Genomic DNA, 16,680 nt, shown 5'->3' with positions numbered 1-16,680 from the left:
ATGTCTTCATTAGAATTTGTGCCTTGTTAAATTCTTTTCATATTTAAAAAGTGGGATAAATTCTATTTAAATGAGTTACTGATTACTTTCTCAATTCATAATATGAACATTAAAATAGTTTTTTGCATATTCGCTTGAGAAGAAGAATAAGCAGTTAATATTCTTAAGAATAGAAAGAGCATAAGGTTTGTTCATTTTCATATGTGCACATTAATAAATGTGCAAATGAGCAAGACAAAGTATGTGATCTGTTACAGCACCCAGGTGTCGTCTTTTAAACGTGCTGATAGTGTTTCAAGCACCCTGCTTGTTTCAAACGTGCCTTATGCAGCATTGATAAAACATTGAAACTACTGAAGGATTCCCCAAATGAAAGCGAAAAGGAGTGTCCTTGGAAGGTGCTTTTAGAAACTGCTGGGGCAATAGAAATAATTCAGGGGCCTTGTAGAAAAAGTAAATACACCTCTACCCTGGTATAACGCGACCCAATATAACACGAATTTGGATATAATGTGGTGAAGCAGTGCTCCGGGGGGTGGGGCTGCGCACTGCAGTGGATCAAAGCAAGTTCGATATAACGCAGTTTCATCTATAACACGGTAAGATTTTTTGGCTCCCGAGGACAGCGTTATATCGGGGTAGAGGTGTAGTAGAAAAATCAATGTTGAATTTCCTAATTTTAAATGTTTAAAAGTAACTAACCCTACTGTTCCAGTCTTACTGTATAATGAAATTATGTCTTTATAATCAACATTTTATCTGGTTCTTGTAGCTGAGACTAAATTATTTAGATGATGCAGTTGCTAGTAAGAGATTATTATTGTAATAACTTGTGTTATTAGCTTTGTTTTTGCATAGTTAGTTTTTTAAAAATATATGAAATAAAGAGTAGGTTGACTACGTATCCTGCAGCAACCTGTTAGTCTCATAAACAGTGGGATTTTCTTTGTGTTACCTTGGATTTATAACTACATAAATATTCACATAATAGTCCCTCCCCAATCATGGTCCAAACTAAATTAAATTAAAAATTAAAAAATGCCTCCAGATCCTTTAAAACAGATTTTCCTCCTTTAAGAAAACATACATCTACAGATTGCTGGGTTTTTTTTACAGTTGTATTTCTCCTACCTCCATGTATTTATCTAAAATTCTCTAAATTTGTTTGCTTATCATGAATGTCACAGTGAAACAGCAACTGAGAGTGTTCTCAAGAATAGTGCAGTACAGTTGTTTGAACAGTGATACTTTTATTGTGTTTAGTGGGGCTGCTGTTTGGGGTGTACTTGTAATTATAATGAGAAGTAGCATGATGAAGCTCTATAAAAGCTTTTTGAGGCAGGAACTGTTTGTACTGTGCCTAGTGGAATTGGCCTAGTTGAGGCATCTAGGCACTAATGCAATAAAAATGTGTCACGGCACACGCAGAATGATAATAAATTGGTATTAATGCCAACTATTCAACTTTTTTTTTTCATTCTAAATATTTAGTTGCTTTTGAAATATTCTACAAGATAATATTAATCAACAGTACTGGAAAATGACTTTAGAGTCAGGCTTTTAACACTTCTTTGTAAACTTGAAGCCCAGATAAACCACAAACCACATTTTTTTCCACTCCTTCTGAGGAATTCAATTTGCATATATAGTTGTGTCAACACAGTTTGCATAACCTCTGACAACTGAAGGTTAAGTGCTTCTTCTGTAAGCAGTGAAAACATTCTCAACAAAAAAGGAAGAGAAATTGCAAGGCTTATTTTCATCTATTTCTAGAAAGCAATGTCCATGATGGAAACAGAACCTGGTTTTGTCTTTTTTTTATTAGTTTTAATAATTTGTTCTAACATTTTTCATCACTCCAGCCTCCTAATTATCTCAGATAACATGCTGATATAGTGACATTTTCATACGTTGTGTTTTGCTGTTTGAAACGAAACATTTTTAAGATCCAGCAAATTCAAGATTTAATAAGAGTTTTTAATAGCATGGAAAACTGTCCCATTTATTATTATTACTACTTACAACATGGTGGCTCCCAAAATGTGCTTAGGCACTGGAGAATTAAAAACTTAATAGGAACATTTCAGTTTAAAATCATCTATTAAAAATGTAAATACCCTTTTTTGTGCCACAAATGAGACCTTAAATTATTAAAAATGAAACAATTTACAAGAACTAATAAACTTTCACTTTACTGTTTGTCCAAGAACTGCAAAAGAGTGAAAATAGTTAACTCACTTTCCTTTGTAGTCAGTTTCGTGACCATTTAACTTTTGTCATAACTAGTACAATATACTGTGTTTCCTCCTGCAGAGGAACGTTATTTGTTTAATCCTGGTTTCTATTGGAAATAAATATGAGTAATTCAGGTTTTGTAAGAATATTTAAATAAAACCTGAATTTTGGATCAATTTTGGCCTAATAATGCCCCTATAAATTGATTGAGCTATCACACACTTTCTAATTTGTCTGTTGGCTAATTATCAAGATTTTTGTTTTCCCAAGAGAGTAATATTTCTTAGATTGTTGTATTTTTACAGCCGTATCTCTCCTACCTCCAAATTATCTGCACTACTAATAGCAAAAGAAACAAGCAGTCCACTAAATATTCATTTTCTAATTTTGCTACAATCTGAGGGTCTTCCTTAAAAGTACTCTTTTGAAAAATCGATTTAAATTTTACAAATCGATAAAGGTACATTATTTAAATAAAATACAGTATTACCAACCACAAGTATTCAAAACCATGAGTCAGGCCCCCAAAATAATGGATTCATAATATTAATATATTTTTGGGAGGGGGAGTTGCCCTTTTTATTTTGCCTTTATGTTACACATTTTCAAGCTTTTCTCTGCAGCCACGAGGACTAGAAATTTACATGATTTTTAATCAAAGGATTCTCATGTAATCATCCAACTCCAGGAACAGTGGCTTTAAGATCAGCGACAAATATTATATAAAATCATAAGAATGGGTCAGACCAATTGTCCTTCTAGCCCAGATCCTGCCTTCTGATCATGACCAGTGCCAAATGATTCACAGGGAATGAATAGAATAAGGCAATTTTGAATGATCCATTCACTGTCATCCATTCTGACAGTTGGAAGTTTTAGGCCATCCAGACTATAGGGTTGCATCCCTGATTATCTTGGCTAATAGCCATTGATGGACCTATCGGCCGTAAACTTATCTAATTCTTTTTGAACCCAGTTATACTTTTGGCCTTCACAGTGGGAATGAGATCCACAGGTTGACTATGCATTCGGCGAAGAAGTATTTTCTTTTCTTTGTTTTAAACCTGCTACCTATTAATTTCATCAAGTACTATGTGAAGAAGTAAATAACCCTTCCCTATTCACTTTCTTAACATCATTCATGACGCCCCAAGCATGGCAGTCAGGCAGCCTTCGGTGGCTTGCCTGCGGGAGGTCCCCGGTCCCGCAACTTCAGCGTACCAGCCGCCAAATTGCCACCGAATCTGCAGGACTGGCGGACCTCCTGCAGGCAAGTCGCCTAAGGCAGCCTGACTGCCGCCCTCGCAGGAACTGGCAGGGTGCCCCCCCTGCGGCTTGCTGCCCCAGGCACGCGCTTTGAGCGCTGGTGCCTGGAGCCGCCGCTGGAAAAGTGACTTAGCGTCCCATTGCCATCCTTACTTCTGTGCTGGTGCTGCCACCACGGAGCTTACAGCCAGAGCCCTGCCACCTCCAGGTGAGGGAATAGGGGTGGGGAGGAAAGTCCGAGCCTGGGCTGTCTCCCGGGATTGGTGGGGGAGAAGGAGAGCTCAAGCCAGGCTGCCTCCTGGTGAGGGATTGAGGAACAGGGGTAATGAGAGCTTGAGCCCAGGTGGCAGGCTCCAGCTATCAGTTCCAGGGCAGCTGTCTCCTTTATCCCCGCCTCTCTGTTATGCACGGCCCTTCTGCATGAGCCCCCAACACCCAGGACTGACAACCAGGTCTCTTTAATAATAATAATAATAATAATAATAATAATAATAAATAATAAAAATAAAAGGCAACATGTCATGCCTCTCTTGACACATTCCTGCACCTCCCTTGGGAGGCCCGCCCCATAGTTTGAGAACCACTGATATAGTGAAATTATGGTATTTTCTGTTCTTTTATCTCTTTCCCTTTCCTAAAGGTTCCTAACATTCTGTTAACCTTTTTGACTGCTGCTACACATTGAGCAGATGGTTTCAGAGAACTATTTACAATTATTCCAAGATCTTTCTTGAGTAGCAACAGCTAATTTGGACCCCATCATTTTTTATATATGATTGGCATTATATTTTCCAATGTGCAGTAATATGCACTTATCAACATTGAATCTTATCTGCCATTTTGTTGCCAAGTCACCCAGTTTAGTGAGATCCCTTTGCCTTTGCCCACTGTGAAAAGTGACCATTTAGTCCTACTCTTTGTTTCCTATCTTTTTAATCAGTTACTGATCCATGAGAGGACCTTCTTCTTATCCCATGACTGCTTAGCTCACTTAAGAACCAGTGATGAGCGACCTTGGCAAAGCCTTTCTGAAAGTCCAAGTACACTATATCAACGGGATCACTTTTGTCGACATGCTTGTTGACTCCCTTAAATTAGTGAGACATGATTTCCGGTTACAAAAGCCGTGTTCACTCTTGTGTGTTTATCTGTGTGTCTGAAAATTCTGTTCTTTACTATAGTTTCAACCAGTTTGCCTGGTACTGAAGTAAGGCTCATCAGCCTGTAATTGCCAGGATTGCCTCTGGAGACTTTTTTAAAAAAATTGGCATTTACATCAGCTACCTTATAGTCATCTGGTGCCAAAACTGATTTAAGCAGTAATATGCATATCACAGCTAGTAGTTCTTCACTTTCATATATGAATTCTTTCAGAACTTTTGGGTGAATACCATCTGGTTCTGCTTACTGATTGCTGTTTAATTTATTAGTTTTTTCCCAAACCTCTTCTATTGACACATCAATTTGGGTCAGTTCTTCAGATTTGTCCCCGAAAAAGAATGGCTCACGTGTGGAAATCTCCCTCATATCAGTTGCAGTGAAGACTGATGCAAAGATTTCATTTAGCTTTTGTGCAATGGCCTTGTCTTCTCTGAGTGCTCCTTTAGCATCTTCATAGAATCATAGAATTCAAGATCAGAAGGGACCATTATGATCATCTAGTCTGACCTCCTGCAAGATGCAGGCCACATTAGCCGATCTACCCACTCTTTTAGCAAGCGACCCCTGCCCCATGCTTCGGAGGAAGGCGAAAAACCTCCAGGGACACTGCCAATCTGCCCTGGAGGAAAATTCCTTCCCGACCCCAAATATGGCGGTCAGCTGAACCCCGAGCATGCGGGCAAGACTCTCCAGCCATACCCTCTGAAAGAGGTTAAGAATATCATATTATTGACCCAATTTGACCCAATTAAGTACCAGTTTGGCACTCAATTGACCTATTGACTAAGCCCGTTATCCTATTATACCATCTCCTCCATAAACTTATCTAGCTTAATCTTAAAGTCATGGAGGTCCTTCGCCCCTACTGTTTCCCTCGGTAGGCTGTTCCAGTATTGCACTCCCCTGATGGTTAGAAACCTTCGTCTAATTTCAAGCCTAAATTTCCTGACTGACAATTTATATCCGTTTGTCCTCGTGTCTACATTAGCACTGAGCTGAAATAATTCCTCTCCTTCCCTGGTATTTATCCCTCTGATATATTTAAAGAGTGCAATCATATCTCCCCTTATCCTTCTTTTGGTTAAGGAAAACAAACCGAGCTCCTCAAGTCTCCTGTCATACGACAGGCCTTCCATTCCTCGGATCATTCTAGTGGCCCTTCTTTGTACCCGTTCCAGTTTTAACTCATCCTTCTTAAACATGGGAGACCAAAACTGCACACAATACTCCAAATGAGGTCTCACCAACGCCTTATATAACGGGACTAGCACTTCCTTATCCCTACTAGAAATACCCCGCCTAATGCAACCCAAGACCGCATTAGCTTGATTGTCATAAGAACATAAGAATGGCCATATTGGGTCAGACCAAAGATCCATCTAGTCCAGTATCCTGTCTTCCGACTGTGGCCAGTGCCAGGTGCCTCAGAGGGAATGAAGAGAACAGGTAATCATCAAGTGATCCATCTCCTGTCGCCCATTACCAACTTCTGGCAAACAGAGGCTAGGTACACAATCCCTGCCCATCCTGGCTAATAGCCATTGATGGGCCTATCCTCCATGAATTTATCTAGTTCTTTTTTGAACCTTGTTGTAGTCTTGGCTTTCACAACATCCTCTGGCAAAGAGTTCCACAAGTTGACTGTGCGCTGTATGAAGAAATACTTCTGTTTGTTTTAAACCTGCTGCCTGTTAATTTCTTTTGGTGACCCCTAGCTCTTGTGTTATAAGAAAAGGAGTAAATAACACTTTACTTTCTTCACACCAGTCATGATTTTATAGACCTCAATCATATCCCCCCTTAGTAATCTCTTTCCCAAGCTGAAAAGTCCCAGTCTTATTCATCTCTCCTCATATGGAAGCTGTTCCATACCCCTGATAATTTTTGTTGCCCTTTTCTGAACCTTTTCCAATTCCAATATATCTTTTTTTGCGTTGGAGCGACTACATCTGCACACAGTATTCAAGATGTGGGCATACCATGGATTTATATAGAGGCAGTATGATATTTTCTGTCTTATCTAGCCCTTTCTTAATGATTCCCAACATTCTGTTCGCTTTTTTACTGCCGCTGCACATTAAGTGGATGTTTTCAGAGAACTATCTGCAATGACTCCAAGATCACTTTCTTGAGTGGTAACAGGTAATTTAGACCCCATCATTTTATATGTATAGTTTGGATTATGTTTCCCAATGTGCATTACTTTTCATTGATCAACATTTAATTTCATTGGCCATTTTGTTGCCCAGTCACCCAATTTTGAGAGATTTTTTTGTAGCTCTTCACAGTCTGCCCAGGACTTAACTATCTTGAGTAGTTTTGTATCATCTGCAAATTTTTCCACCTCATTGTTTACCCCCTTTTCCAGATCATTTATAAATATGTTGAATACGATTGGTCTCAGTACAGACCCCTGGGGGACACCACTGTTTACCTCTCTCCTTTCTGAGAACTGACCATTTATTCCTACCCTTTGTTTCCTATCTTTTAACCAGTTACCAATCCATGAGAGGACCTTCCTTCTTATCCCATGACAGCTTACTTTGCTCAAGAGCCTTTGGTGAGGGATCTCGTCAAAAGCTTTCTGAAAATCTAAGTACACTATATCCACAGGATCCCACTTGTCTACATGCTTGTTGACCCTCCCAAAGAATTCTAGTAGATTGGTGCGGCATGATTTCCCTTTACAAAAACCAAGTTGACTCTTCCCCAAAAAATTATGTTCATGTATGTGTCTGACAAGTACTGGCTTTTTAAAAAAATTGGCATCACATTAGCTATCCTCCAGTCATTTGTTCAAGAAGCTGATTTACATTATAGGTTACAGACTACAGTTAGTAGTTCTGCAATTTCACATTTGAGTTCCTTCAGAACGCTTGGATGAATACCATCTGGTCCTGGTGACTTATTGCTGTGTAGTTTATCAATTTGTTCCAAAACCTCCTCTAATGACACCTCAATCTGGGACGGTTTCTCAGATTTGTCACCTAAAAAGAAGGGCTCGGGTTTGGGAATCTCCCTTACATCCTCAACCATGAAGACTGATGCAAATAATTAATTTAGTTTCTCCGCAAAGGCCTTATTGTCTTTGAGTGCTCCTTTAGCCTCTCGATTGACCAGTGACCCTATTGGTTGTTTGGTAGGCTTTCTGCTTCTGATGTACTTAAAAAGTTTTTTGCTATTACTTTTTGAGTCTTTGGCTAGCTGTTCTTCAAATTCTGTTTTGGCCTTCCGAATTATATTTTTACACTTCATTTGCCAGAGTTTATGCTTCTTTCTATTTTCCTCACTAGGATTTAACTTCTACTTTTTAAAGGATGCCTTTTTGCCTTTCACTGCTTCTTTTACTTTGTTGTTTAGCCACGGTGGCTCTTTTTTGGTTCTCTTATTTTTATTTTTTTAATTTTTTTTTAATTTGGGGTATACATTTAAGTTGAGCCCCTATTATGGTGTCTTTAAATAGTTTCCATACAGCTTTCAGGGATTTTACTTTTGGTGCTGTACCTTTTAATTTCTGTTTAACTAAACTCCTCATTTCTGTGTAGTTCCCCTTTCTGAATTAAATGCTACAGTGTTGGGCTGTTGTGGTATTTTCCCTGTCACAGGGATGTTAAATTTAATTATATTATGGTCACTATTATCTAGTGGTCCAGCTATATTCACCTCTTGGACCAAGTCCTGTGCTCCACTTAGGACTAAATCAAGAATTGCCTCTCCTCTGGTGGGTTCCAGGGCGAGATGCTCCAAGAAGCAGTCATTTAAGGTGTCAAGAAACTTTATCTCTGCATCCCGTCCTGAGGTTACATGTACCCAGTCAATATGGGGATAGTTGAAATCCACCATTATTATGGAGTTTTTTATTTTAATAGCCTCTCTAATCTTCATGATCATTTCATAGTCATTATCACCATTGTGGTCAGGTGGTTGGTATATAGCCCTACTGCTATATTCTTATTGTTCGAGCATGGAAACACTATCCATAGAGATTCTGTGGTACAGTTCGGTTCATTTAAGATTTTTACTTTATTTGATTCTACGCTTTCTTTCACATATAATGCCACTCCCCCCTGATATTACTGTGTCCCATTGATTATCCTTATTTCACCAAGTTTCTGTGATGCCTATTATAGCAATATCCTCATTTCATACAAGGCATTCTAGTTCACCCATCTTATTATTTAGACTTCTAGCATTTGTATATAAATACTTTAAAAACTTGTTACTTTTTAGCTATCTGCCATTACGTGATGTAATTGAATGAGACTTTTTTCATTTGACTGTTTCTCATCAGATCCTAGCTGTATTTTATCTTCCAGCCTCTCCTCCTTAGTAGGACATAGGGAATCTCCATGAATAGATCCTCCCCTAAGTGATGTCTCTGTCTGAACCACATGCTCCTCTGCACCTATCGGCTTTCCCCCAGCCCTTCGTTTAAAAACTGCGACCTTTTTAATTTTAAGTGCCTGCAATCTGGTTCCATTGTGGTTAGGTGGAGCTCCCCTTTTCCCCAAAGTTTCCCCAGTTCCTAATAAATCTGCACTCCTCCTCCCTATACCATCGTCTCATCCACGCATTGAGACCCTGCAGTTCTGCTTGTTTAACTGGCCCTGCGCGTGGAACTGGAAGCATTTCAGAGAATGCTACCATCAGGGGCGGCTCTACCTTTTTGGCCGCCCCAAGCAGTCATGCGCGGGAGGCGCCCCGGAGCCGCGGGAGCAGCGGACCTCCCGCGGGCATGACTGCGGAGGGTCCGCTGGTCACGCGGCTCGGCTGGACCTCCCGCAGCTGCGGACGGTTCGCAGGTCCGGTGGCTCTGCTTGAGCTGCCGCAGGCATGCCTGCGGGAGGTCCAGCTGAGCCGCTGGACCAGCGAACCATCCGCAGTCATGCCTGCGGGAGTTCCACTGGAGCCGCGGGACGAGCGCCCCCTCCGCAGTCATGCCTGCGGCAGGTCTGGTCCTCCCGGGGCTCTGGTGGACCTCCCGCAGGCATGACTGCGGCAGGTCCCCCGGCCCAGCCTGCCGCCCCCCCGGGAAAGGGCCGCCCCACGCGCGTGCTTGCCGCGCTGGGGTCTGGAGCCGGCCCTGGCTACCATACAGATCCTGGACTTCAATATATTAATTAGCAGCCTAAATTTGGCCTCGTGGACCTCTCTCTTGTCCTTCCCTATGTCATTGGTATCTACATGTACCACGACCACCAGCTCCTCCCCAGCACTACGTATAAGTCTATCTAGATGTCTTGAGATGTCTGCAACCTTCGCACCAGGCAGGCAAGTCACAATGCGGTTCTCACAGTCATCACAAACCCAGCTATCTACGTTTCTAATGATTGAATCACCCAATACTAATACCTGTCTCTTCCTAATAACTGGAGTTCCCTCCCTCGGAGAGGTATCCGGAGAGGCAAGAGGATACCACAACATCCTCTGGAAGGAGGGTCCTAACTATGGGATCATTTCCCTCTGCTCCAGTTGGATGTTTTCCTTCCCTGGGACTTTCTTCCTCCTCAAAGCACAGATGCTGTCAGACTGGGGGGGTGGGACCATTCTACTGTGCCCTGGAAAGTCTCATCTGTGCACCTCTCTGTTTCCCTTAGCTCCTCCAGTCTGGTCTCCAAACCCTGTATACGGAGTCTAAGGGCCAGGAGCTCCTTGCACTGAAAATGTACACAAATGTCACCTGCCCATAGGTAATCACACATGCTGCATTGGGAGCAGTAAACTGGGTAGCCCCCACTCTGCTGCTGGACTTCTGCCTGCATTCTCCTTTTACTCCTGCAGCTCGTTCCTTTGTTGTTGTTTTGTTTTTATCGGGGGGTGGTTTTTAGCTTTAAGGAATGGTAAGTGTATCTAGCTTCTCCCCCTCAAACGCTTCCCCTCTAAACTCCCTTGCACTGTCCAGTGGCCCCATTTCCTGTTTGGCAGGTTTCCTGCTTTTGATGTACTTAAAACATATTTGCTCTTAGTTTTTGTGTATTTAGCTAGTTGCGCTTCAAATTCTTTCTTCCTCTGCCTTATTATACTCTTAAATGTGACTTGTCAGAATTTATGCACTTTCCCTTTTTCCTCAGTAGGAATTTGCCTTCCAGTCTTTATAGGATGCCTTTTTGCTTCTAACAACCTGCTCTTTAGCCATGGCGGCATTTTAATTGGGATATACATTTAGTTTGAGCCTCTATTATGAGGACTCTATTAAAGAGTGTCCATGCAGCTTGCAAGCATTTCACCTTTGTGACTGTTCCTTTCAGTTTCTATTTAACTAGCTTCCTCATTTTTGTGTAGTTCCTCTTTTTGAAGATAAGTGCCACTGTGGTGGGTTTCTTTGGCATTTTTCCTCCTGTAAGGATGTTAAACTTAATTACATTATGATCACTATTCCAGAGTTCAGCTATATTCACCTCTTGGGCCAGATCCTGTATCATTTAGGAATAAATTAAGAATTGCCTCTCTCCTTGTGGGTTTCCATGAGAAGCTGCTCTAAAAAACAGTCATTTAGTATGTCCAGAAATTTCATCTCTGGATCCCTTCCTGAGGTGACATATACCCAGTCAATACAAGGATAGTTATAATCCTCCATTATTACTGTATTTTCTGCCTTTGTAGTCTCTGTAATCTCCCTGAACATTTTATGATCTCTGTCACCATCCTAATTAGGTGGTCAGAGTTATATTCCATCTGCTATACTCTTATTGTTCAAGTATGGCATTTCTATCCAAAGAGATTCTGTGGTACAGTTGAATTTAATTAAAAGTTTTACTTTATTTGACTGTATGCTTTCTTTCATTCACAGTGCCACACCCCCTCCTGTGCAAATGGTTAGCACTTGGTTATAGAGTGCCCATGGTTATAGGGAAGTCAGAATGGACCCCAGAATCCTGAGTTGCAGTGCTAAATTCTAATAGATGAAGCATTTCCCAATTGGTGGCTGCAACTCAAGGTCCAAAGCAGGTGGAACTATGGAAAAAGGCCTCTGGTCTGGTTGCTTTTTTTCCTCAAAGAAAAACATCAGGAACTTAAAAATCTAATCCACACTGTTTGAGATCTGTGCTGGCATTATTTCTGGGCATCCTTTAAAGCAGGTGAGACAGTGGTGAGGTCTGCTGCTTTAGAGGTGGATGGCCATAGGTGGTCTTGCTTGTAAGCAGCTGGGTTCCACTAGAAGGTATAGACTTGAAAGCCCAAGGACCTACCTTTGACCAGAGAGAATTTGTTTGGGGTGGAGGTGGAGGCTTGTTGGCTGAGGGAAAAAGAGAGAGAGGCCACACTCTGTTCTCTTGGGACTGTATCTCATCTGTTTGGGACCTTTTTAAAGGAAGGGGATTAACAGGCTGTGCTTTGTAAGCCAGCTTTCGTGTTTTTGCACTGGAATGGTACAATCGAGAGAAAAGTACATGGGGTTGATGTGTCATAGCTCTCTCCTTTGTACATAGAGATGTTTTTGCACTAAGTGTGCAGACAGAGGGAGAAGAGGGAAGACAGGACACTAAATTAATTGACTACTCTCTGAGAAAATAGCTTTGTAGAGTTTCCCTGTTAAGTTTAAAATTGGAAGACGCACAGCTTTGTGGCTGTTCTTTGCTTTGCTATTTTAAGCATACTCTGATTTATTTTTTTTGTGGTTCTTGGGACTGCCAAAATAAATTAAATTGTCTCTTCATTGCTGTGTTTTTTCCCCTTCTTTTTCTTAGAAAGGAAGCCACCAAAATTATAGCAATAGAGCAAAATAAAAATAACAATTAGTAGCAATAGGAAACTAGAAATATGTATGTGTGGTGCTTTTATAGACGGACATATTTCTGGCTCTACAATCTTTAATCCTATGGTTTGCAATGTGGTTGTAGAGAGTATAATCATATACAGAATTCACCCCATTTACTTTTACTTTGTTTTTGGTAGGAGTTCTACAACTTAGTTTGCACAGTTACTACTTCTCTTATGATTATATTAAAACGTTAATGAAACAAGTGTGATATTTGCCAAGCCTGCTTGGAAAACATTTTGATGACTCAGTGAAATAATTTAAGACTGTGGTCCTTTCATGGCATTATAAAGTATTTGATTTGCTGTTTTCACTGATATCTTATGTAAAGTCTGAAGCATTTAGTTAACTGAAAGATTTGCTCCTGCGATCTAGTGAAAGAACATATGCTTTCTTGTATTTTGAAAATGCTGTTAATACTTTAATAATATGACTATGTAAGAAATTTTCCTACATGTTTCTTATGCTGTATTTTTCTGTTTCTAGTTGTGGTTAGGTTTTTTGAGGTCACAGTTGGTATCTTGATACAGTGAAGATTGGTATCTTAGTATTTTCCAATAGCTGATAGTAGTTTGCCTTTAATACTAAAATAGCATTTCCAGCCAGAGCTATGTGAATCCTCCTGATTCCAGTTCCCAGAGTGTTCCATGCATTTTCCTTTCAGTCCACCTCATTTGTGAATTACAACTCATCTGCTTGTAAATATTAACTGCTTGGCACAAAGACAAATTTGTGTGTATGAAAAAGCACAGATTCCTAGTTCATAGAGAAATCTTAGGTGTAGTTTGTGACTGTGACTGTAGCTTGTGACTATAGCTTGTGAAGTAGAGCAAGCAATTACCCTGTGAATGTTACTATGAGAGAAATAGGTGTATATGAGATCCTGGTTATGCCATAAGAGGGAGGTGCGGAAGAATATTCCCTAAAGCTAACCCTAAGGGCTTGTCTACCTGAACACTTATTTTGTGTATAAATCACCCCATACTAAGTGTCCGTGTGGACCCTGCAGCTGCACACAAGATGTTCCACGCTATACTTTCATCTAATCCCATTTTAAAGCTAAACTGCAAGCTGCCTTCTTTAACTTCCTCTTGTAGAATTAAGAAATGATTACTTAGTATGTTAATTTGACTGAACTGATGATTTTACACCAATTTTGCAGCTAACTCATTTAACTGATATTATTTAGCTTTAGTGATCAGTTTTTGTATTTTTATTCTTGCATGTTTATAACTTTTATTAAAATTAATAAAAAATATTGAATCATTTTCCTCCATAAACAATTTGTGGCAGAACCATTGAGAATCTAGGTGAATCTGTGGATCCACCTCTGAGTCTAGACAACTCTTCGTAAGTTAAACCTCTGGTTCTCACAATTGCAGTACTTGTGCATTAGAGGTTCTGATAGGTACTATCACAATTGCTTGCTTATTAGGTATGGGGATTTTCAGTATTTAATGTTACTTTTACTGGAGTATTGCATTCAATATCTCCTTCAAAAGTTTTATAGAAAAAAATTATGGATGAGATGAAAAAGTGAGTAACACAATCAGTTCAATTAAATAGCAATGCTGCATGGCTTTTAAAAAGCAGGGCTTACATCGTGAAATACTAACTTTCCTAAAGCAGTGCATCATAGCAGGGGTAGCGAGTTATATGGGCCCGTGGTGCCCGTGCTCCAGGAATATTCAGGGCCCGGTGGCCGCCTCCACCAATGTTCAGGGCCGAGTCTGTCCCAGCTCCCCGAGAGCATCTCCCAGCCCTGTCTGCTGCCCCCAGGTGATTTAAAAGGGCCCAGAGGCCCTTGGCTGGCATGTCCCTGTGGCCCTGGGGTGTGTGTGTGTGTGTGTGTTTCTGCGCACTGCCCCTGCCCCGAGCGCCAACTCCGCAGCTCCCATTGGCCGGGAACTGCAGTCAATGGGAACTGTGGGGGCAGCAGCGCACGGAGACCTGCTGGCCGCCCCGCCTAGGAGCCGCTGCTTGAGGGGTGTGCGGGTCCATTTTGGGAGCCGCCCGAGGTAGGCACCATACCCCTCACCCTCTCTTGAACTCCAACCCAGAGCCTGCATCCCAACTCCTCCCAGAGCCTGTCCCCCGCATCCCCTCCTGCACCCCAACCTACTGCCCCAGCCCAGAGCCTGCACCCGAACTCTCTCTGAGTCCTCACCCCTTCCTGCACTCCAACACTCTGCACCCCAAACCTCCTCCTGCATCCAAACTCCCTCCCAGAGCCTGCACCCTCCTATACCACCCCAGCCCAGAGCCCGCACCTATACTCCCTCCCAGAGCCTTAGGCAGGTGTGGGGGTGGGCAGGACTTGCACCCATTCTGGGCACCACCAAAAAGTATACAAACCTGCTGCCCCTGCATCATAGTGATATCACAAGAAGCAAATTGGCATAGATTAGTAGTTCACAAAATCTGATTTAGCAGAACTCTTGTTGCAAGTCTGTAGAGAGTTGCCTTCTCACTTCTTTTTGTTTTCAGCTGCTTCTATGAGTGCTCAGTCTCTTTATTGCACAGAAGAGCCTGAAGGCCTCTAAAAGCATCTGGAAATTATGAGAAGTAAGCATAGCTGCTTATATAAGGGACTGTTTCTGCACTGAAAAGAGGGAACAGGGGCCATCAGGGTAGAGAAATGTATGGGGAAGAAGGGAATTGAGGTAACGGTTAATATATCCAACGGAAAAGAAGACCAGACGATTGGACATCATATATGGGGGAGAAGAGAACCAAGCTACAGGGAAGCATCTGCAAGCAGAGAAGAGGCGCATGAGCCAGAAATATATGAGCAGGGGAGTGGTAGGAGAGACAGAAAGGGCCACAACAGATGGAAGAGGAAGTGAAAGGAGAGAGAACTTTTTAAAAAAAGAACACCACATGTTGCATTAAAGACAGATGCACTTGCATACTTGCCTACAGGGGCGGCTCCAGGCACCAGCGCAGCAAGCGCATGCCTGGAGTGGCAAGCCGCGGGGGTGGCCTGCCGGTCACTGTGAGGGCGGGGTTTCTGCGGGAGGTTCGCCGGTCCCGCGTTTTCGGCGGTAATTCGGCAGTGGGTACGCTGAAGGCACGGGACTGGCGGACCTCCCACAGAACTGCCGCCAAAGCCGCATGACTGTGGCAGACCTCCTGCAGAAACGCCACCGAACGCTGCCTGACTGCCATGCTTGGGGCAGCAAAAAACATAGAGCCGTCCCTGCTTGCCTATTACTTTCCCATGTAAGCAATTCCTGTAGCTGCCACAGGAGTGTTGTGCAGTTGTGAATGGTGGTGGTTTGCCTGGTCACAGATGGATTGGGAGTTTGTCTACAAAATACATTTTCCATAAATATGTAGTTGATACCCTGGCGAGGTTTGAGACCACCTGTTATACATGATGGGCCATCTTGGCATCTCAGCTGATACTACAGCTCAGTCTAGGACTTGTGTTAATCTAGTTTCTATATTTTATACTGTCTTGTATAACAACTTATTCTGCAGTGTCTTCTAACTGTGAAGTGTTGAACTAGGTCATACGAGTGGGATAATTATGATGTCACCGAGTGTATTCTGAAAGGGTGTTCTGAAACTATTGCGCATGACACAATATTTTCATGGCAGTCAATCATTCAGTAAGACTGTACCACCTAACTGAGCTGTGTGTGAAGCGAAGTCAGTGCATTGTAAGAGACTGCAGTCATTTGATGCAGCACAGCAACCCATTTAGCCTCGGTAGTACCATAGGCAGCGGCACTGGTGATTGTCCAGGTTTTGTTACTTACAACTGTGCAATATTTTTTACTTCTGTCTGGGATGTTTAACATGACGTTCTGCTAAAGTGTATTGCATAATTGTTCATTCATTAGAAAGCAGTGATGTAGACATGTAATGACGTACAGTCGCAGGCGGTCTCAAGGATCACAAGATTAACTCTAGTTTTTAGTGTTTAAAGAGAATGCAGTTCACACAGCTGAACAGAATCTATAGAGATAAAGATACTTTTGAAAATTTTCTTGCAAGCCGGTACATGTTATACCACACGTTTCATAGAATGGAACATGCAGTCAGGGTGGAAAAGTAAATAAAATAGAGATGTTCTGATAATGAGGCATAATTCAGTGAGATCCTAATAAGGTGAACAGTTTGAAAAACACTGCTGTAGAACATTGCTTTAGCCATGTCTCTGGCGGAGGACATGTTGGGGATTATGCTCTAGGCAGGTTTTAAGCTTGACAGTGCATGGATGAGGAAACTCAAAGGAAGGGAATCTGCAGAAC

General features: G+C 41.8%; 1 protein-coding gene across 5 annotated transcripts in view; it reads left to right on the top strand.

Moving 5' to 3' along the window:
• INPP5A (inositol polyphosphate-5-phosphatase A) overlaps window positions 1–16,680 on the top strand; it is a 415,177-nt gene that overhangs the window by 113,640 nt on the left and 284,857 nt on the right. The window contains exon 1 of one of the 5 annotated variants that reach the window (XM_045024853.1): window positions 16,026–16,159. The exons of the other annotated variants lie outside the window; for them this stretch is intronic. The gene's annotated coding sequence lies outside the window, so the exon portion shown is untranslated. Of the gene's footprint in view, window positions 1–16,025; window positions 16,160–16,680 lie in introns of those variants that run through there. 5 annotated transcript variants of the gene reach the window in all.

Source organism: Mauremys mutica, chromosome 7, assembly GCF_020497125.1.
Source record: "Mauremys mutica isolate MM-2020 ecotype Southern chromosome 7, ASM2049712v1, whole genome shotgun sequence".
In the NCBI taxonomy this organism is placed as follows: domain Eukaryota; kingdom Metazoa; phylum Chordata; order Testudines; family Geoemydidae; genus Mauremys; species Mauremys mutica.
This window is presented reverse-complemented; position numbering and strand designations above follow the sequence as displayed.